General features: G+C 40.5%; 1 protein-coding gene across 1 annotated transcript in view; it reads right to left on the minus strand.

Annotated features, from left to right (window-relative positions):
- The window catches only part of TOGARAM2 (TOG array regulator of axonemal microtubules 2), an 87256-nt gene extending 66678 nt beyond the window's left edge, over window positions 1–20578 (minus strand). The window contains exon 1 of the mRNA XM_067462883.1: window positions 20413–20578. The gene's annotated coding sequence lies outside the window, so the exon portion shown is untranslated. The remainder of the gene's footprint in view (window positions 1–20412) is intronic.
- Window positions 20579–22360: the final 1782 nt, after the last annotated feature.

Here is a 22360-nt window from a genome sequence, read left to right on the forward strand (position 1 = left end):
TAATAACTTTATTTATAGACCACCCTCTCTCCTCAAGGGGACTTGGTTTACACACAAAGGAGGCAAACATTCAATGCCTGAACTCAAATACAAATATTTTAAAACAAACAGAATAATACAAAAATAATAAACATAAACTTGTGACAAAAAGAGAAATGAACACCAAAATGAGGACCAAATACAAATAATCGAATAAGTCTAATTATACTAATTAACCATTTAAACATAAAGCCTAGAAAAGGCAATTAAAATACATTAAAATTAAAATACATTAAAATGACCATCAAGGTTGTTCTTCTCATGTACCACAGCAGCAGGGGACTACAGATAGGTTAGCCAGCATTCCAGCGGAACTGAAATGTACTAATCCTCCTCCTCCTCCTTCTCCTCCTCTCCATACACCAAAGTGCTCAAGTGCATTTCCAAGAGCTTCTGCAAGTTCTACCATCCTTGTGGGAGGCTTCTCTCATGTCCCTGCATGGGGAGCTGGAGCTAGCAGAGGGAGCTCATCTGTGGCCTCCCCGGATTTGAACCTCCAACCTGTTGGTCTTACTGGCACAAGGGTTTAACCATTGCATAACCGGGGGCTCCTATGGTGATAATAATCAATTTATTACCTGCTTCTCCCTACAGCTCAAGGTGGGATGAACTCAACTGAATCCTAAATTGAGAATAAGATTCCCTACTGATTATAATGGAGGCCCCTTGTGGCACAGCAGGTTAAACCACTGAACTGCTGAACTTGCTGACCAAAAGGTTGGCAATTTGAATCCGAGGAGCTGGGTGAGCTCCCGCTGTTAGGTCCAGCTTCAGCCAACAGTTATGCAAATGTGAGTAGATCAATAGGTACCACTTTGGCAGAAAGGTAATAGCACTCCATGCAGTCATGCCAGCCACATGACCTTGGAGGTATCTACGGACAACTTTGGCTTAGAAATGGAGATGAACACCACCCCCAAGAGTCGGATACGACTGGACTTATTTATTTATTTATTTATAATTCAAACTTATATGCCGCCACTCCCCTGGGGCTCGGAGCGGCTTAGAAGAACAGGCTAAAATCTAACACAATTTTAAAACAATTTAAAAACAATTTAAAAACAACAATATAAGAGATCAAAGGCCTGTTGAAACTTAATGTCAAGAGGAAACCTTTACCTTACTGATTATAATACACAGTGATGGAACAACAACAAGAACAACAACAACCCATCTCTGAACAAATACCTGGTACTGAAGACTACATTTCAGAAGAAGTAACTGGTGAAAGCCCCTCTGGATATGGCTTTCCTAATAAAATCCCTATGAAATTCATGGGGTCATCATAAGCAAACATGTGACTTGAAAGCACACTGGGCTTTCCTAAGACTTTATTTTAATACAATAACTTTCACTGTCCCTAATCATATGCAAAGTGTCTTCTGTGAAAATGACACTGGCCTGTATTTCCAAAGGCCAGAAGGACTTGTTACCTTATTCCTCAACATGTCTCATACTGCCTGACTACATCTCTAGAGCTGCATGACTCCCATCTTTGTGCTATACGAAATAGTGTGATGTAGTGGATCAAATGGTAGATTTACTACTAGTCTGATCTACCCCACAGGATACCTACAAGGCAGGAGAGATATCTGTGCCATTCTGACCTTGTTAGAAAAAGATGGGAGAGAAGGAGGAGGGGGAGCAGTCAGATGAGAATGAATTATTCATTGAGTGTTGAAGGCTGAGTGTTTTTTTTTAAAAAAAAATAATTGTGTTATTATTGAGGAGGAGGATGGTGACAATAGCAATAATTTGTTGATTGGGCTCAAAGTGTTGATTGACGATTTCTTCTTCGTAATAGAGTGAATGGATATTTGAGTAATTATTGTGAGACACGCTGTGGAAGCAATTTCAAACAAATAAAGAAAAAACATCTGAATGAAATATGCCATGGAGAGGAACACAATAGCACAATTACAAAAAGTGAGACAACGCTAGTCAGTACTACTGAGGAGACTGTGAAATCAAATTGATGGTGTTGATGATAATAATGGCTTAGCATACCACTCATCTTCTCAGAGGTAAATGGAGTTTTCCAGTCCCTCTGTTCTACTTCTTTTTCAACACACACACCAGCCAAATAGCCCACTTACCTTCCCAATTTTCCATCATGCCAGAAAATGCCTGTCATCCTACACAAGCTCTTTTGTGAGAGGGTCATTTCCCTGATTTTTCCAATGGCAGCTTGACAAACATCAGTTTTCTTATTATTACTACTAGCATAGTAGAGACTTTCTGGATTTTCTGCTTCTCCCCAGATGTTTTAGTTCTGCAGAACTCTTTGGGTTCATCTACAGTGAAGAATGAATGCAGTTTGACACCACTTTCGCTGCCATTGTTGTGGTTTTACACCTTCTTTTGCTGTCACTGCCAAAGAGTGCTGGTGCCCCATCAAACTAGATCTCCATAGCATTAAGGCAGTAAGTGATATCAAACTGCACTGATTCTACAGTGTAGATGCAGCCTTTGTTTTGTTGGAGTATATCCCTAGCTGAAGGAAAAACCAAACCATTCCAGCAGTTACATAACAGGTTTGCCATGTGATCAGCTAAGGCACCAGACTAAACAGCCTTAGAAGAAAGAGACAAGATCTCAGACAGCAGCTAGGAGTGTGTGCTGTTCTGGACACTTACCTACTTCACAAAATCCCCTTTTTCAGAAGGTTATCTCCCATATGAGGATACTGGCCATCCTTTGAAGAAGGGCAGAGTTTGGCTGCAAGTGAGTTTCCTTCCCCCTCCTTGGGTTTTGCCTTCCCCTAAGTCAGATGACAGGTTTTGGAAAGCAGTGGATATCTCTTCAAGGCCAACACTCGCACTGCCCTGAGCTAACAAGCTCACACTTAGCAAGTTTATACACATAGAGCTGGCAAACAGTGTCACATACCGTGAATAAACAAGGCTGCATAGCAACCACTTCTTCAAAAAGTCTTGGGATACAAAGGTGAGGAAGAGGTCTTGCCAGTCAGCATCACCCTGAGTGAATAGCAAGCACTGAGCTGACCTTGAGAGCACCCAAACCGCCCCAAAGTTGTAAAGTCCAAAAAAGTGTATTCTGTCTTATCTTTATTTGATGTACTGGTATCAGGCAGGAAGACACCCTGATCTACATACAACAGAGATGTTTTGGGATTCCCCAGGGTTTGTGAATGAGAGCAAGGACCTGCTCTTTTGCCAGCATAAAATATTACCCTCATTGACACTGAGCTTTCCTTTTGGTAGCAATTACTCCTCTGCAACAAGCTCTGAGTCTGCAAGACCCAAACAGAGCTGTTGATAATAGGGTGACTTGATTTGGAAGTGTCTATTCATGGGGTTACCATAAATCACAGTTGATTTAACAGCAATTAACAAGAATGACTTCAGAAAATGTAGAGAGCAAACTTCTCCACCACGCTTCTTCGGGAAGATCCTAGGAATGGAAGACACATGCAGCCTTCCTCTTTTCCTACTGCTTTCCAACTTTAGCAAGCTTTGCTATTTTCTTTCCAACTGTATCATTTCATTTCATGATATACCCAAAATATGTTTGGATGTATCTTAGTCATTTTAGCTTCCAGGTTTGATTTGTTCCAGGATCCTTTTATTGGTTATTTGAGCTATTTGTAGTATCCATGGAACTTTCCTCCAGCACATTTCAAAGCCATTGATTCTCTTCCTCTCATCTTTCTTCACTGTCCTGTTTTCTTAACTATACACAGAAACCCCACCTCCAATACTACAAACAAAGGCCAACTGGAGTGACAGTTGTATACTGTTTCAACAATGATGCCAGGAGAGTATCCTCTACAGGACAAACAACACTGCATACATATCCTCAAAGACTGCTCCACACATACACAAATATATATGTACAAAGCCCTTTTACAACTCTAATTCCCACTGTAGTTGTGATGACTACATCTATGGAAACTTGGGTTTTATTTTTTTATTTATTTACCACATTTGTATACCGCCTTTCTCAGCCAGAGGTGACTCAAGAGGCTTTGTAGTTTAGTGAAACATTAGAGCTCTCTGGATGAGAATTATTAAATATCCTAAACTGCAAGGCCCAAAATTCAACAGGATGTTGCCATGGCAGTTAGTGGAATTGTGGTGCTATAATTGAGTGGTGTGGAAAAGCTCATACCCACTGCTCTCTAAAGCAGATATGGCACTCCGCTGACCCATCTGATATATAATGCATCACTTAGAAAGAATAGATAACACTATTATCTGTAACATGTTACCCTGGATCATGAGAACAGGATGAATTTATGTACATTAAAGTAATTTAACTAGGGGAAACAAAGTTTTTCTACACTTCATTTTCAGGGATGATTTAAGAGACATTTTGAGTGGAAACTTTGAAACCGTATGCTATTCTCCTTTCATTCCTGCTTTTAAAAAAAAGTAGTAAGAAATGTAGCAAACAATGTGACCAATACCTCAATGAGTTACTTTTCCAACATTAAAATTAATAACGATGACATATCTTTTTTCATAGATTATAACTAATGGAAATATTTTGTTTCTAAAAATAAAACATTTGGTGTTTTATACGACTACATCTGGACATCCTCGGGGCTTCATAGGCCCCATCTACTCTGATATATAACTGCAGTAAAAGGAGAGTGTAGAGTCATATAATGAAGTTTAAGTGCATTGAATCTATAATGCAGTTTCAAATGACATTACATGGCAGTGTAGATGGGGCCACAGTTACAGAGAACCAGAACTGAAACCCATAGAATACAAGCAGTACCTGAGTTAGAAACATCTGGCTTACAAATAGAGTTGTGTGCGGATTCATTTCCCTTTGTTACATCTGTTCTTTCGGTACTTTTGTTACCTTCAGGAACATGTAACGGAAAGCCCCCTTCCACTACGAAAATCAGCTTGACATGAAAGCAACTTGGAGACAATCATCGGCTCCCCTTCTACTTTCGTGAGCATGTGGCACTCAATGCCTCCTTGCCTTGGAAATAGGGTGTGTGTGGCGTGTGCAGACACAGCGCACATGCCTGCCTGCAGCTGAGCACCTCCTCTAGAGTAAGAAAGTCAGAACTTGCCTCCTTGCCTTGGAAAGAGTGTGTGTGTGTGTGATGTGCAGGCCGAGAAAACATGAACGTCTGCCTGCAGTCCAGTGCCTCTCCTTTAGAGTACAAACAAGTAATAAGCCTCCTTTAAGTATGTGCCTGCCTGCAGCTCAGTGCCTCTCCTCTACAGTAAAACAGCTTAAATGCCTAAAATGATGGAAAGGGGAGTCTTGGAAATTCCCCCTCCCCATAATGAGTTGACATAAAATGGACCTTTCAGCACCCCAGAAAAAAACAGATATCTGCCCTCCCAATTTTGGGAGGCTCCCAAAAAACAAATTGGGGGCCCCACTGAAAACCAGGACACAAAATGGCTAAGGCTTACCCCAAATGCACAAGCCTACTTACAAACAACACATAGTTAAGAACAGGGTGGAGACAACAGGGAGAGAAATCTACCCCTTGGAAGAGAAATCTACTCCTAAAAGAATGATCATGGTGAAAAGTTTTCTCCAATGAAGCTTTTTCTCCAGTTCTTGTTTCCACAACAAGCCATATTTTTCAAGATCTAATTATTGCAGGGCCAGAAAGTGAGGTGAAATCTTCTGAACCCCAGCAAAACAAAAACCACAGGGGTGTTAACCCTTCCCTATGCTATCTAAATCTTATATCTATATTTTTATAATTTGGTTGGAGTTACACTTTAAAAATACCTGTTTTGACTTACATACAAATTCAACTTAAGAACAAACCTACAGAACTTACCTTGTTTGTAATTTTGGGACTTCCTGTACATTGATTTTCAAACAGGGTTACCCAACAAATAAGAAAACTGATTTTGTGTGAATTGTCCGTAGATCAGCTTCAACTACCATGTCGAGTTTCAAGTCATCCTTAACAGCATAAAAGGGTTTATATGCAGAACAGTATACTCCTTCCTAACAATCTTCTTTCTTTTCTTTTTTTAAAAAAAGGTCCTGTTGTGATATTCCTGTTCTATTGAACCAACCAAGGAGAGGGGCCAAGTTGTGTTTAAGCAATGCTGGTTTGCTTATTCCCAAAGAAACCAGGAGCAGTTAATTTACTGTTCTAGCATAGGTCTCACATCTAGAAGACAGCAGGAGTCTAAATCCTGAGAAATCAAAGCCTAGTTAACCACAGTCAGGAAAAATAAATAGCCAACAGTGTTGTCCATGCAGCAAAATACAAAATCCACAAGCAATTATACCTCTTTTGGGCCAACTCTAAAGCATAAATGCATTATATATATTTTAAACTTCACTGACTTTTTCACAAGCAAAAATACTAAAAAATAATCTTGAAGCAAAATGTTGACAATGTTAGAGTAATAGGTCTACATTTTGTATCAGATGTTATTTGTTAAATGTGGGGAGAATAAGCATACCTTATCCGGAAGTCCAAAATCCAAAATTGTTTGCCTGAATGGCTGAGATGGCAATACTTTTGCTTTCTGGTAGTTCACAAACTTTGTTTCTGTTGGAAATAGCAACAGAATTTTCTGCCTTGATATTCTGGGACCCCTTCCACACAACTAAATAAAATCCCACATTATCTGCTATGAACTGGAATATATAGCAGTATGGACTCAGATAGCTCAGGGCCCTTCCACACAGTCATATAACCCAGAATATCAAGGCAGAATAACCCGCATTATCTGCTTTGAAGTGGAATATATGGCAGTGTGAACTTGGAAGCCCAGTCAGTGATAGGGAAGGAATGGCAGTCTACGTGAAAGGAGCTGAAATAAAATAAAATGAAGAGGAAGGAGGTTTGTGGACCAGATTTTTGTCCTCGCGGCCCACTGGTGATCCATGACCCACAGGTTAAGAACAGGTTTAGGGTTACCATAAGTCAGAACCAACTTGAAGACACAACAACAGACAAGCAAGCTAAAGGGAATGTGGGACAGCCCTCACTTATATGCTCACTTGACATTTAAACATATTCTTTAAGAATATGTTGCTGGTGGCCCCTGGGGACCATCTAAGTAAGATGCTTGTCTATCTTGGCAAAACAAAAATAAAAGGGGGGGGGGGAATTGGGATGGACAAAACTGGATCCTCTGGAACCATTTGAATGAAGGAATAGTGCAAGCATGGAATACCTAGATAGCGCCAAAGAGTGGCAAGACTTTAAAATGTAACAAAGACATATATTGCCCTGTGATTATATCTTATGTGAGACCAGCTCCTTGCTTCCAATCAGTGTGAAAAAGAAAGAGGATTCTTCTGCTGCTAGATAGTGAGCCTGTTCACAGCATTTCCTCATGATAACCTACCATGTGCATAGGACAAACATTGGAATCCTCAACCTGTAACATATCCCAATGTTGGGTTGTTGTAGGTTTTTTGGGGGTATATTGCCATGTTCTAGAAGCATTCTCTCCTGACGTTTCACCTGCATCTATGGCAAGCATCCTCAGAGGTTGTGAGAATACTTGCCATAGATGCAGGTGAAACTTCAGGAGGAATGCTTCTAGAACATGGCCATATAGCCTGCAAAACCTACAACAACCCAGTGATTCCAGCCATGACAGCCTTCGACAATATATCCAAATGTTCTGATGAAGAAAACGGGCTCTATTCCATGTTCCCTACTAACTAGCCAAGAGAGACAGAGCCTTCCAGTCATGGCACCATTGTTATTGAATACCCTTCCTAGAAAACCAACCTAGACATGCCTGCCTAGCCAAATAATGATGCATGTTCCCATTTTCCAAAAAGGTGTGACTCACCTTTTTAGAAAATGGGAACATGCATCATTATTTGGTGCCTAATAATTTACATCTTCATGCATGGGTCACTGTTGCTGTTCTGCAGGATTCTTGTAATTATATTTTAATCATCCAGGCTGCTGTTCGTAAGGAATTGAGTTTTCAATTCTGATTAATAGCCGTTTCTATTTAATGAAACTCATTTTAAAAATCTGTTGGATTTTTGTTCTTGGAATGTTTCTGATGTTCAGTGTTGGCAGTATTGTTTCTCCCCATGTAAATGAAAGAAAGGGAAGGAGTGTGATACATTTTCAAAACTGTCACTGTATGCATGCACACACTCACACAGCTGGGAATATGTCCCATTGAACTCAGTTGAACTACCTGAACAGGTGTGCGTGAGTTTGTACTAATAATAAAGAACAAACTGCATCAGAATGGGAGGACAGGAGAAAGAGATTCCTCATGCCTGCCCGCCCCAAACACACAGCACAAACATGAATTAGAGTCCAACATATAAGACCACTTTTCATACAGAACTTTCACTTAACTGAACTAGAGCAATAGAAGGGAATTAATAATTCACCACCAGCAATCTGAATGGGATCCTGCAGAGACAGAGAAGAAAGACTGCAGGGTTTGAACAGCAAGTACATGCTGAGTTCTGAAACAGCCTCCGGGTACTACAGAGAAATGAAATAAACTATTGACAGAAACAACATCCCGGGAAAGATTATTAGAGATGTTGCATGCAATATTCACTATTGAACTAATTTTGAAAAAAACTCTCCATGTTGCTTGGCAGCGCCTTCCAGCAACTAGAGTTTCACTGCTATTGAAGGGTGAACTGAGGGCTAGTTGAGTGTTTTGCAGTTCATTAACATACTTAGAGCAACACAAACACTCTTGGCATGGCAAGGAAGTAATTGTAGACCTGAAGGTCCAGAAGCCTGGGAAACTTCCTAGGGGAAACCATGGGGCAACGCCCAGCTTCATCCCCTTACCATTCTTGATCATAGGTTGCCATCCCATGACATTTGTCCACTGTCCCCAGCCCCCTCCTGTGCTGTCCCCAGGTCCTTCAGTGAGGATACAGTTAGTCACCCATCTCCTCAGGGCTCAATCTTACTGTGCTGCAAGCACGGGGCCCAATGGGGCCCCAACAGAAGTAGCCCTGCATCATTTGATGGGCTCTGGTGAACTCTGTCCCAATAGTGTACTGGCAGCATATTGGGATGGGGAAAAAACCCCATATGATGAGGTGGTAAATGTTGTTGGACTGCAGAGCCAATGGTGAAAGATCTTTCTCTTCACATGGGTCATTTTTGCCCCATTTTGCCACTTTGCTTTGTGGTGAGGATGGGGCCTGACGTGTACCATCACACAATGCACAGCAGGCCCCGTCAACTTTCCTCCCAACATCAGGGAAAGAGCCAAAAGGTGCTTCCTTCCTGACTATGGGGAGGAAAGTGTAATTTGGGTAACTCCAATGGAGCTACTCACACTTTGCTTCCCTTTTTCCTGTGTGATGGAGGAAAAGGCGGCAGAGCAACATGCATTGCCGCACATTGCCGTCCTTTTTGCCATCTGATGGATGGAGGGAAAGGATGCCAAAGCACCCTCTCCTGCCCCCTCCATGGGATGAGAGGAGGAGGGAAGGTGTGCGGGATGCCAGGATGCCTGTGTGCCTTCCATTTCACCCACGATTGCTGGCTCAATGGCATGGCCCAAAAGGGCCATGTAAAGATATCCTCTAGCAGAATATGTTCTCCAAATTTAACCTGAATATCCTGGAGCATCCAAGCATGAATATTGAGTGTTTTCAAATCCTGAGAAACAGTGCCAGATTTGCTCATCCATTTTAATCCTGCTCCAGTGCCTTCATCCAAATGCATATCATTAAAAAAAAAAAAACCTTGAGTGCAATGACCTAAAACATTAATGATCATGTTCAAACAAATGATGCACAGAAACACTTTATCTAAAATTCAGTTTGTGAACACTCCTGAAATGTAACAAACTCACCATAGATAGTTATGTTCATAATTTAGCTTTCTCATCCTACACAAACTCTCTTTTCTGTATTCCACCTTCCCTAAAATAGGTTCACATAGCTTAACTGCAGCAAACCAAGTTAGCTTTTCCATGACACCCCTTTTTAAAAAATGCAGACCACTGTTCTTATTGAAAAGGCCATTATGCTTCACTGAGATAAGCTAGCAAAGGACTGAGACTACTATAGATGCTATTATGCAGGAGAATAAGATATTCATTAATGCTAATAGTTTTTTGAGCTTAGAAACTAATGTTTCCTTCTGCAGAAACCATATTATCTCTTTTTGATTTATCTCCAGAGCTACAATATGTTGTTAGACATAAACTATGGACAGGTTATACATGATGGATGAAGACAGAGTAAGAAGTGAGCTGGGGTATCCTCTCTCTTCCTCCAACTTCCTCCCTCCAAATAGGTCTTCCAAAAGAGGACACAAGCTCTAGCTAGAGGTCAGACCTGACTGATTACTCAGAATTTCTGAAATCAGATCAAAAACCTAAAGTGACTCTGGAGCTGCAAGTTTTCCTGTTGTAGAAATCACCCCACCATGCCACCTTGAACATGCTTGATCTCAGATGTAAGGATCTGTTCTTACATCTCATCTGATCTCTTACACAAAACGCTAAGCAGCCTTAGAGGTGATTATTATTTTTCCTGAAGCCCTGTAACATTAGGATTAAATCCTATTTTAACTTATATGGATGCAGTGTACAGAATCTTGGGATTTGCAATTTGCTGAGGCATCAGAGAAGTACCTTATGAAACTACAAAGTCTGGAATTCCACATCCAATTGAAATGGCATCAAAGAGCTATAGTTGTATAATGTGAAAGAGAGCTCCATATAAAGCAGGTTCCTAGATTTAACAGGTTTACCTTTAAATAGACATCTTCTCAAGAGGACCACAAAGACCAAGGAGTTAATGAGATTTCAAAAGGAAATACCCCAACAGCCAAAAGGAATGAGATAGCAAAAAGTAGAACAAAGAGCTAAAGATACTCATTTGGAGTAAGAAATAAGACAACAGGGAAATAAGGACAGTGGGGACAGAAGGAGCTCAGCAAAGAGGACTAGTGACTATTTGCAAATGGCAATAAGTAGCCAATACTTGGAAATCCTCCTGAATCATGTCCCCTTTCCCAAGGAGTATTGATACAAAGAGTAAATTAATGGGAAATCAAAATACACAAATAGCTTTTAGAAACAAGCTTTGGCTGTGGTCGGATGAGTAGTCCATGCCGTTATCCTTCAAGGATCATTGGCCAAAAACTAAACAGAGCAAATGCAGCGTGGCAAATTGAGTGATGGGAGTAAATTCTGGGAAGAAAGTCCTTGATTTTGTATAACAGGAATCCCAAGAATACATCCTTCTTGGTTGGTGCTCTTATCAGTGTGCCACATGATCTGCCCACATGCTTAAGACTCACATGACCTGGAAATAAGCTCATCGGGTATTCTGTGCTATTAAACTGATTAAGTCTGTATAATTGGTTTAGCTGCACACTTGTTTGGCAGTCAACCCCTTGAACACCCAGATGTAGATCCTGTTCAGAGCGAATTCATGCTGACTATCACAGAGGGGAAAGGAAGAAGAAATAGGCTTTTAACAGACTGTAAATAGGGTTAAGTCATGACTCTTAATAAAACATCAAAAATGAGTGCACACATGAATTTTTTAGGACGGTAACTGAAATGTGGCCTAAGACATCGTTTTCGACTGAATTTCTATGGTATTTAACATGTAAAGCCTTTTCTCCATTAATAACAAATTCAAGGCAAACAGCTTGAATTGCTTGTATTCAAGTTCAGTTTATATGGGATGTGCACATTTATTATTTTGACGACAAAATATTGTGTTTCTGCAACAGTAACTAAGAGTATATATCAACATTGCAAGAATTCCTACTAGTCCGTTGGAACTGCTTTCGAGTAAATGGCTTAAAATTGGAGTATAAAACAGGCCTAAGTGCACTTAACTTCAAATGAAGTGATATTTGTATATACAGTTACTCATCTATATTTGCAGTTTTGACTTTTGTGGATTTGATTATTCATGGAGTTGATGAAAATGTTCTCTCTAAGAATCTCAATGTCCTGTAGTGTGACTTATGGCTAAGTCTTAGCTCATGCTGGAAGACCTAGACATTTCTAGAGAGAATTTCTCTCTAGGGATTTCTAGATCTTCACGTGTGATTTCACAACAACAACAACAACAACAACAACAACAACAACTTTATTCTTATACCCCACCACCATCTCCCAGAAGAAACTAGAGGCAACTTACATGGGGACTAAGCCCAGCATCAACAAGAATTCACAAAGTGGAACAGTAATTAAAAACATATAATAATAAACAATATAATTAAAACAATTAAAACCAAAAAAGTAACGCCATCATAAAAGTATAAACAACCAATAACTGGAAAAGTGGGCATGTTTAGATTCAAGAGGGCAGGGCAAGGGCTGTGCAAAACGTAGACTACAGGGCCAGGGCTGGGAGTAACGTGCTGAGAAAAACCAAAACAATAGGTTAAGGCTGGGCAGACCTAATCAGGAGCTATCTGTCATTCAAAGGCACATTGAAACATCCAAGTTTTCAAGGCTTTACAGAAGGTGGACAGGGTGGGGTCTAATCTAATGTCTCTGGGGAGAGAATTCCAGAGCCGTAGGGCCACCACTGAGAAGGCCTTCTTTCTCATCCCCACTAACCATGCTTGTGATGGAGGAGAGAGCGAGAGAAGAGCCTCCCCAGCAAATCTTAGAACCTGTGCTGGTTCATAGGGGGAGATACGGTCATGAAGATAAGCAGGACCCGAACCATTTAGGGTTTTATAGGTAATAACCTGCACTTTGAATTAAGATGGGAAACGTATCAGCAACCAGTGGAGCTGCTTCAGTAGAGCCGTCATCCTCTCCCTGTAACAAGCTCCAGTTATGGTCCTTTTCCAGCAGAAGACATGCTGGAAGACCCAGTAGACATTCTCTAGACATTCCAAGAGAACTGTTTCTTTCTGGGTTTTTTAAAATCTTTATTTACAGTTTTTCAGTTCTATGGGGGCCCTGTGTCCCTAGCTGAAAATAGAGTTGGATGCAATGTAGGTGTGATTTACCAGGACAATCATGTGGAGGCAGCTTGGCTTGATAAAATAACTATTTTTTTTCTACAGTGAGATGGCTACACTTGGACACTCAAGTTCAGGTCATAACTGTTTCATAAACCTTCCAAATATGTTGAATTGTAGAGGACCATGGGGCAACATAAGTAAGATACCACCTCTTTTGCTCTATTATTATCTGTCCATAACCGCTAAACACTTCTACAATGCTATAATCCTGTTGAGGTATAGGTAAGGCGGGTTTTTGCTTACTATTTTTTCAGCACATTTCAATAGCGAGAAGGCAGATCTGGCTACAGTGATTCATGCTATTTTCTAGTTGGGTTACTATAAGGAACTTTATGTACCCTTGAAAGGCATTTGGAACCTCCAGCTACTGCTGCAATTCAGATGTTGTTGTTGCCAAACAATGACAGAGAATGCTGGGAATTTCAATCAATCAGCCAAATCTGGAAATTGACATAATTCCTAATCTCCCTATACAAAATACAGACACAATTTGCCAGCAAATCTGTGCAGGCTTTGAATTGAATTTTCCCTTTTAAAACAAAGGGCTGTTTTCATTTATTTTAAAAGGGTCGATTGTGGAGACCATTCAGACACATTCATATGTAAAAGCTTTCCTGCATTTGTTACCTTATGTGTCATAATCCAAAGACTGAGTAACCCCCACAATATGGATTTCCCCCCTTTCAACTTTTCATTAGGAAAGCATCTGAGTAAGCATAAAATGTAGGCTTAATATACTAATAAATGTCATTCATATGAAAGAGAAATTGATAGGTGATCCTACCAAAGGGCAGTACTATGCACGTCCTCAAAGAGAAAAGGACAGCATAACAAGGAATTTATGGACAGGGCATGACCTCCATCAATACTTTCTTTGTGACTGCTAATATTTTCAGCAGCAACATAAATCCAATATGCGCAGAAGGGGGAAAATATGATTACCACACTTGGAATGTCAAAGATCAAAGATATGCCAGTATGCCTTTCACCTCAGAGACGGCACAATTGCCTGACCTTTGCCCTATCAGATTAAATGGTTAATGTTTTTTTTAAAAAAGAAGGGCTTTGTTCATAGTAATCATATTTTTTTAAAAAACAAACCCTGTTTCCTCACAACTGGGCCTTGCAGTAGTCTTTCATCCAAGAATGGGCTTCATTGCAATTGTTGTTTATCTGTTCATTCACTTCCGACTCTTTGTGACCTCACGAACCAGCCCACACCAGAGCTCCCTGTTGACTGTGGCCACCCCCAGCTCCTTCAAGGTCAAGCCAGTCACTTCAAGGATAACATCCATCCATCTTGCCCTTGGTCAGCCTCTCTTCCTTTTTCCTTCCATTTTCCCCAGCATCATTGTCTTCTCCAAGCTTTTTGTCTTCTCATTATGTTGCCTCTAATATCCTTCCCTTCAGTAAGCAGTCTGGTATTATTTCTTGGAGTATGGACTGGTTGGATCTTCTTGCAGTACAAGGCACTCTCAAAATTTTCTTCTAACACCACAGTTCAAAAGTGTCTGTCTTTCTTTGCTCAGCCTTTATTATGGTCCAGCATTCACATCCATAGATTACCACAGGGAATGCCACTGCTTTAACTATATGGAAAATTAAATGTCAGTGGACAACAAAAGGGATTTTAAAATGGACTTAAAGCTAACCTTAAAAATGTGGTATAAATACCAAGAACTGGGAAGCCCTGGCCCTTGAGTGTTCTAACTGGAGGTCAGCTGTTACCAACAGTACCATGTGTTTTGAAGAGGTGCGAAAAGATGAAACGTGCCAAGAGAAAGGCACATCAAACAAATCGTTGTAATATCTACCTTCCATCTGGAAATCTATATTCTCACTGAAAGACTATGGAGATTCAGAATAGTCTTCACAGTCACCTATAGACTCTACCATAGGTAGAAAATCACAGCCATGAATGATCACCCATGATTTACCTGTTTACTTTCATATGTTGATCCAGTGGATCTATTTCTCCTATAGAAACCTCTCATATTCCATCAGAGGTGAGGCAAGTAGCAAAGGGGCTACTGTCTTATTTGTGAAATGATTTCAGTTGAGTTTTAGATGCCAGGCAAAGATTTTTGTTTGTCCAAGCAGTACAACAAATATTATTTACCAAAGGTACAATCATCAGTTTCATTTGTGTCTCTGTTCAGTCCCTTGGCAGGAAAAAAGCAGGATGCAAACTGAATGAATGAATAAATCAAAGATTATAGGATTTGTTTCTCTTATTAATCATCATCTTTTAAATTGTGCCTGAAAAGATGGATTCACACTAAAGAAATCAGGGTGCTCATTCTGAAATGTGAGAAATGATTGAATAAGGTACAAAAGACACATTCTGATTGACTAAGTCATCATCAGGCATAAAAATACATCCTGATTCTGTCATCCTGTCCCATCCATAATGGGTTTTAGAGCAGAGCTAGGAGAAATTGCTTTTTCACATAACAGTGTTGGTCCAGGGATTAAGGGAGTTGTGGTCCCAAAGGTAACATTGCTGAGCTCTCTGTGGGGTACTCTCCTGGTAAAAACTCTGAAAGGAGAAAGGATTTCAGTAGGATTTTTGATGATCAAAAGAAGAGCTTCTGGGACCTCTTGTCTCATTGTCTCCATCCTATGACTGATAGGAACAGAATAAATGGAAGTATTATGTGCACTTTCACAACTGATGCTGCAATCTATTAGTTACAGCGGGGATAGAGTGGCAAACAATTTCCAAGTTTTTTCTTGGTATTTTTCCTTTCTGCCAGTATCTTTTCCTGGCACCATGGGACGGGTAGATAAATTGCCCCCTCCTAAAAGCTTCATAAGCCTCTAAAGGCGACAACTCTCTGTTTCCCATATATAAATATGGAATATGCACCTAATGCTGCAATAAATTGAGACTTCTGATCTGTATCTGGGTGGTTGGATGGGTGTGAACAATTGTCAGCTCACCTCCTCACTGAGCTGCTGGACTGGAATTCCAGGATGCAAATCAAGATTTATTAAAAGTTACTAAAAACACCTATTACAATAGAGTCTTGCTTATCCAACATAAACGGGCCAGCAGAACGTTGGATAAATGGCTTAGGTCCAGACTATTTGACAAACCGCATCTCCCTCTACAAACCAATTCGGATACTGCGGTCATCAGAGGAGGTCCTCCTCTCAGTTCTACCCCCGTCCCAAGCACGGCTGGTGGGAACAAGAGAAAGGGCCTTCTCCGTGGCTGCCCCCCACCTCTGGAACTCCCTTCCTAAAGAGTTAAAGATTCCCCCCTCCCTCCCCGCTTTCAAAAAACAGCTGAAGACATACCTTTGCTCACTGGCTTACAAGGAGGAGGAATAGTAGTTGGTAATACTACAATTATACCTCTAATTAATTGTTGCTATCTGTATCCATGTCCTGCTCACCCCACCAGCTCAATAGATATCTTGAGCAATGATTAATCAATTTGCCCCAGAGAAATGGGAAATTATTGTTTCCATTTGATGTTTGATGTTTTGTCTTATGTCTGTTATAACAGGCTGTGCTTTTTATTTAATTTTAGTTTGTTAAGTTATAATTTGTATTTGTATCTTAGGTTGTATAAATTTTGTTAGTATGGGTGTATTGTTGTTGTACTCGGGCATTGAATGTTTGTCTTTTATGTTTGGAATCCGCCCTGAGTCCCTTTGGGGAGATAGAGTAGAATATAAATAATAATTATTATTATTATCGAAGGCTATTATTATTATAAGTAAAAATGTTGGATAATAAGGAGGGATTAATGAAAAACCTATTAAATGTCAAATTACGTTATAATTTTACAAATTAAGCACCAAAACACCATGTTTTACAACAAATTGACAGAAAAAGAAGTTCAATACATGGTAATGTTATGTAGTAATTACTGTATCTATGAATTTAGTACCAAAACATCTCAATGTATTGAAACAGCTGTGGATCTGGGTGGGAGGCAAACTGCATTGGATAATACAGAATGCTGGATGAGCAAAGGTTGGATAAGTGAGACTTTACTGTAATTCAAATATTCAGGGCCAGATAAACGTGAACGGTATCCCAGAGTATTGAAGAAACTTGCTGGCCTACTCAAAGGACCATTTACCATAGTTTTAAAGAAATTTTGGGAAATGGGTGAGGTGCCAGATGTCTAGAGATGAGCAATCCATTGTCTCTCTCTTCAAAATTTGCAAAAAGAAGATCTAGAAAACTACATGCTAGTCAGCCTGACCTCAATACCAAGGAAAATGTGTCTTAGTTACGCTGTAGTAGGAGCCAGTATAGGTTCCTCATGAACAAATCCTGCCAAACTAACCTCCTTTCTTTTTTTTAGTTGGGAACTAGTTTAGTAGATGGTGGGAAGTGTGGGTGTCCTTTATCTGGATCTCTGCAAAACAGTTCTCAAACTGACTCAATATGGAATGGATGAAAACACCATCAAATGGATCCGTAATTACTTGGAAAACTGTTCAAAGAGTTCTCATCAGTGGCTGTGCTTCAAATTGAAAGGAGGTCTCAAGTTGACTGCTGCAGGGTCCTGTCTTGGGACTTAGCACTATTTTTTAATCAATTATTTAGATGGTGGGAGATAGGGAATTCTGATCAACTATGCAGATGATCCAAAACTGGGAGGGGTTGCCAACACATTGGAAGATAGGAACAGAAGTCAAAAGAGACTTGATAAACTAGAATACTTAACTGAAATTAATAAAACAAAATTCAATGGAAGCGAATGCAAAGTTCTACGTTTATGCCACAAAACCTAATGCAAATATATAGGAAGGGGGATACCTGGCTCAGCAGTAAGTACTACATATGGAATGGACCTTGGAAGTATTACAGATGATAAGTTGAACATGAAGCCTCTGTGTGGTGTTGCATCAGCAAAGGCCAATGCTATCTTGACCCGGATACATAGAAGCATAGTCTCCAAGCTGAGGGAAATCATAGTCCCATTATATTTTATGCTGGTCAGGCATTAGCTGGAGTATGGTTTTCATCAGGATACAGACAATTTGGAGCTGGGTCAGAGAAGAGCAATAAGGATGATAAGACGCATGGAGAACAAAAAAAGAGATTGAAAATAGGTCAAAGAAGCTGGGCATGTTCAGCTTGGTGAAGAAAAGGTTGACATGATTGCACTCTAATGGTTACAAGAGATTCAGTTAAATATTGCATTTACTCGAATGTAATACACACCTGTTTTGGCTAAATTGCTTAGCCAAAAGGGAGGTGTGCATTACATTGAATGGCACATTACAGTTGCATGTCTAAACCTTGCTTTTGCCTCTCTGTCAGGCCCCACCCCTCCCCAGCTGGCTTCTCCCTTGTCTCTTGTCAGCTAAGAGTCAAAGAGAAGCACCCAGCTGGGAATGGGCACAAAGTGAATAGCAAATCCATTTTTGGTAATGTGCACCTCAAAACTGAGGCATACATTACCACTGATGGTGCGCTACACTCAAGTAAATACAGGAATTAGAATGAATTTAATGACAGAGCAATCTGGTAATGGAACTAATTTCTTAGAGAGGTGGCAGGTTCTCCTGAAAAGATACTGGGTTGCTATCTAGTGAGGAGACTTTAGCTGGATGTTGGACTCATTGGCTCATGAGGCCCACAGTTGTCCACTCCTGTTTGAAATAATAATATTCCCTGCTCAAACTTTTAACATAAACGAGTATCTCTTTTTTTTCAAATCCAGAATTTCTGCATTTCTTACTTTTGACATTTTGGCAGTTTACATAAGCCACAGAAATTTTCAAAAATGCCATCTAGCCATATATAAATATGTGTCAGGAAGTCATAGGGAGGAGGGAGCAGGCTTGTTTTTTGCTGCCCTGAAGACTAGGACACCGAACAATGGCTTCAAAATACAAGAAAGAAGATTCCACCTGAACATGAGGAAGAACTTCCTGACTGTGAGAGCTGCTCAGCAGTTGAACTCTCTCTCTGGCCTGGAGTGTGGTGGAGGCTCCTTTTTGGAGGCTTTTAAATAGAGGCTGGATGGTCCTCTGTTGGGGGTGCTTTGAAGGACATTTTCCTGCTTCTTGGCAGGGGGTTGGACTCTTCCAACTCCATGATGCTATGATTCTCAGATAGGTCTCTTCCAACTCCATGATTCTATGATTCTATGTCCCCCAGTACCTGACATTGTTGCTGATGCTTGAGATAGAGATTTTTTTTTTCCATGTCAGGAGCAACTTGAGAAATTGCAAGTCATTTCTGGTGTGAGAGAATTGGCCATCTGCAAGGACATTGTCCAAGGGACACCTGGATGTTTTGATGTATTACCATCCTTGTGAAAAAAAAATAAAAGAATGGAAGGACAGTTGAAGTATTGAGGAAGAAATCACTAAAATGTTGTTTGAAGAAGCAGAAGTAGAAGAAGAAAGGAAAAATTCATGAGAATGGAAAATGCAAGATTTCTATGCTTGAACCTGATGAATATAGGGTGGTTTTTTTTGGTTTTTTTGCTAATGAAAATATTTTGCACTTGATTTGTTTTTGTGTGTCAGGAGTGACTTGAGAAACTGCAAGTCGCTTCTGGAGTGAGAGAATTGGCCGTCTGCTAGGACATTGCCCAGGGGACACCTGGATGTTTTGATGTATTACCATCCGTGTGGGAGGCTTCTCTCATGTCCCCGCATGGGGAGCTGGAGCTGACAGAGGGAACTCATCCATGCTCTCCCCTGTCAGTCTTCAGTCCTGCCAGCACAAGGATTTAACCCATTGCGCCACCAGGAGCTCCAGGTGAAATAGAGATGAACTAGGACCAGAGTGGCATGAAATCCATTCCTCAGTCACAAAGCTCATTGGGTGACATTGTCCAACAATAATCCTTCAGGTTGACCCCACATTCAGGATAGTAATAAGGTAGAGGTAATCAAGTGCAATGCATCCAAAATTGCAAAATGTTGATGTTCTCATGGTTGAATTCTAAGACACTTTCCCCAACCTGGTTCCTTCAAGATGTGTTAGATTACCACTCAGAGCTGTTGTTTTGCTTATTATGAGAGCTCCATGTGAAGAGATGTATGGAGTCATTAAGTATAGAGATGCACACATCTCCCAACAAGAGCTCCTTTCATTCCAAATTGTAATTGGCTTCTTCCTAGCCACAACCACACATGTTCATCTCCAACACAAGAGAGGTGAGCACCCTTTTAACTTGGAGAATTTCACATTTACTGCCTCCCTCCCACACTTTCCAGATGTCAACGTAGATCACAGCCTTGCATTGCCGTGCATTTGAGCGCACTCAGCCTGGCATGCTACTAGCTATTACAGCACTTAAAGAGTCCCTTAAGAAACCGCTCTGTTCAGAGCAGTAAATAAATCCTGTTCAGCCTTGGTTTTCTCAGACAGCTCCAAGCAACTTGGCAATAGGTAGGGACCGCAAAGCAAAGAGAACAGATGATGCAACAAGGGCTATAAGAAAGGAAACCTACCTCCATCTTCATTTTTGACATTCCTGCTAACCCTCAGAGCTTGTATAGAATTTATGTGGTGGGATCTGAGACCTGACTTCTGGGGTTCAGTATTCCCCAAAACATTCATCACCCCAAAGCAGCCCTCCCCACTTTGGGGGATTTTTGCTAGCTGCAAACGCCTGTTGCTTCCTGTTCAGGAATTATGTTGCCTGCCAGCACATAAGGAGATTCATTAATGCCTTTGGCAAGTCGGATCTGATTGGATCCTTTTTTTAGGCATTTGGCACACCGGAGGCAATGAGATCCATAGGACCTGGGTGTCAAGAGAGATCAGGCGACCTGCCAATAGACTGGCTTAAAAAGCGAGGAAGAGAACCAGCGCATGGTGCCAAAGGAATTTATAATCCAAAGTCAAAGCAGTGATGCCCAGAAGCAATGCCAACAGATTTTGAACATGGAGGGAAGCATATAGCACATTTCCTTATTTATTTTGATTTACTTTTTTGAAAAAAAATAAAAATATAACATGGTCACATTAGTTTGTATAACTGGATACTGAATTACTTCCTGAGATGTTGCTGTGCATAGTAGCAAATTGCTAAATTGCAACAAACCCTTGAGACATGGTGACAAAGCAAAACCCTTTTTTAAACAGAACAGATGGGAAATATGCCAGGCCTTTTGTATTCTTTTTCTCACCTTGTCCCCCTAAAATATTTTTCAATGATATGAGAATTCTTCTTGTAGAGTCCAGGGATTCTCCAGTGGCGCAGCGGGTTAAACCACTGAGCTGCTGAACTTGCTGACTGAAAGGTTGATGTTTCGAATCTGGGGAGCAGGGTGAGCTCCTGCTGTTAGCCCCAGCTTCTGTCAACCTAGCAATTTGAAAACATGCAAATGTGAGTACATCAATAGGTACCGCTTCAGCAGGAAGGTAACAGCACACCATGCAGTCATGCCGACCACATGACCTTGGAGGCGTCTACGGACAATGCCAGCTCTTCGGCTTAGAAATTGAGATGAGCATCACCCTCCAGAATCAGACACAAGTAGACTTAATGTCAAGGGGAAGCCTTTACCTTTTACCTAAGTGAATTCTTCCTGTAGAATCCAGAGATTTGTAGTTTATTGAAGCACTCTTGCTTTCTAGATGAAAACTATGCATAAACACAATTACAAACTTCAAGATCTAACCATGACCATTAAAGTGGCAATGCAGTGCTATAATCGTGTAATGTGAAAGGGCCTTGTGAGTTTTACCGTTTACATGGATGAAGAAAAAGATGTGCTCAAATAGAGCTATAGATTGCAAATTGTGCCTCAGTTTCCCCAGGGAAACATTTTCTTTCCAACAAGGAAAATAATTCCAGGACTAGGTCTAGATTTCTCCTCATTGGGGAGAAAGATTCCTCATCCAGCAGATTCAATGGGTTAAATTGTAGTGGCTAGTGTCTCAAGTCTATGACAAATCTCTACCTAAATTTCTACTTGCTGATCTCGCAGTTACTTCCAGCTCCATAATCAATAACATTTAATTTCGCCTGGCTTCATAAACAATGCTGACAAGTAATAGCAGCCACCGCAGGAGGACCAGATAAACACCCCAAACACAGAGATGGGTAGATATACATTCCAGCCCAGCAGCAATCAGTAATACACTTCTGAGTAATGACAGGCCTAACAGTAAATAACCAGGAATTAGACAAGGAAGGCTCAACAAATCATTACATTTCCAGAGCTGTAAAACACAGGATGTCAAGCAGAGACTATCAAGGACTAATTGGAAAGGAAGGAAGAAGGGTTGCAAAACTCTTTTTAAATGGTCACTTCACACATTACCTAATTCTCTACAAATAAGGCACTTTGGTGGAGAAATTTGTAGATGGGGGATAAATTGTAACATTTGCTGAGGTTACCGTTTTTCACAATTCCTGTATAATTCACTTTCCCACTTATGCACAAACTA

This window comes from Anolis sagrei, chromosome 1, assembly GCF_037176765.1.
Source record: "Anolis sagrei isolate rAnoSag1 chromosome 1, rAnoSag1.mat, whole genome shotgun sequence".
Taxonomy (NCBI): Eukaryota; Metazoa; Chordata; class Lepidosauria; order Squamata; family Dactyloidae; genus Anolis; species Anolis sagrei.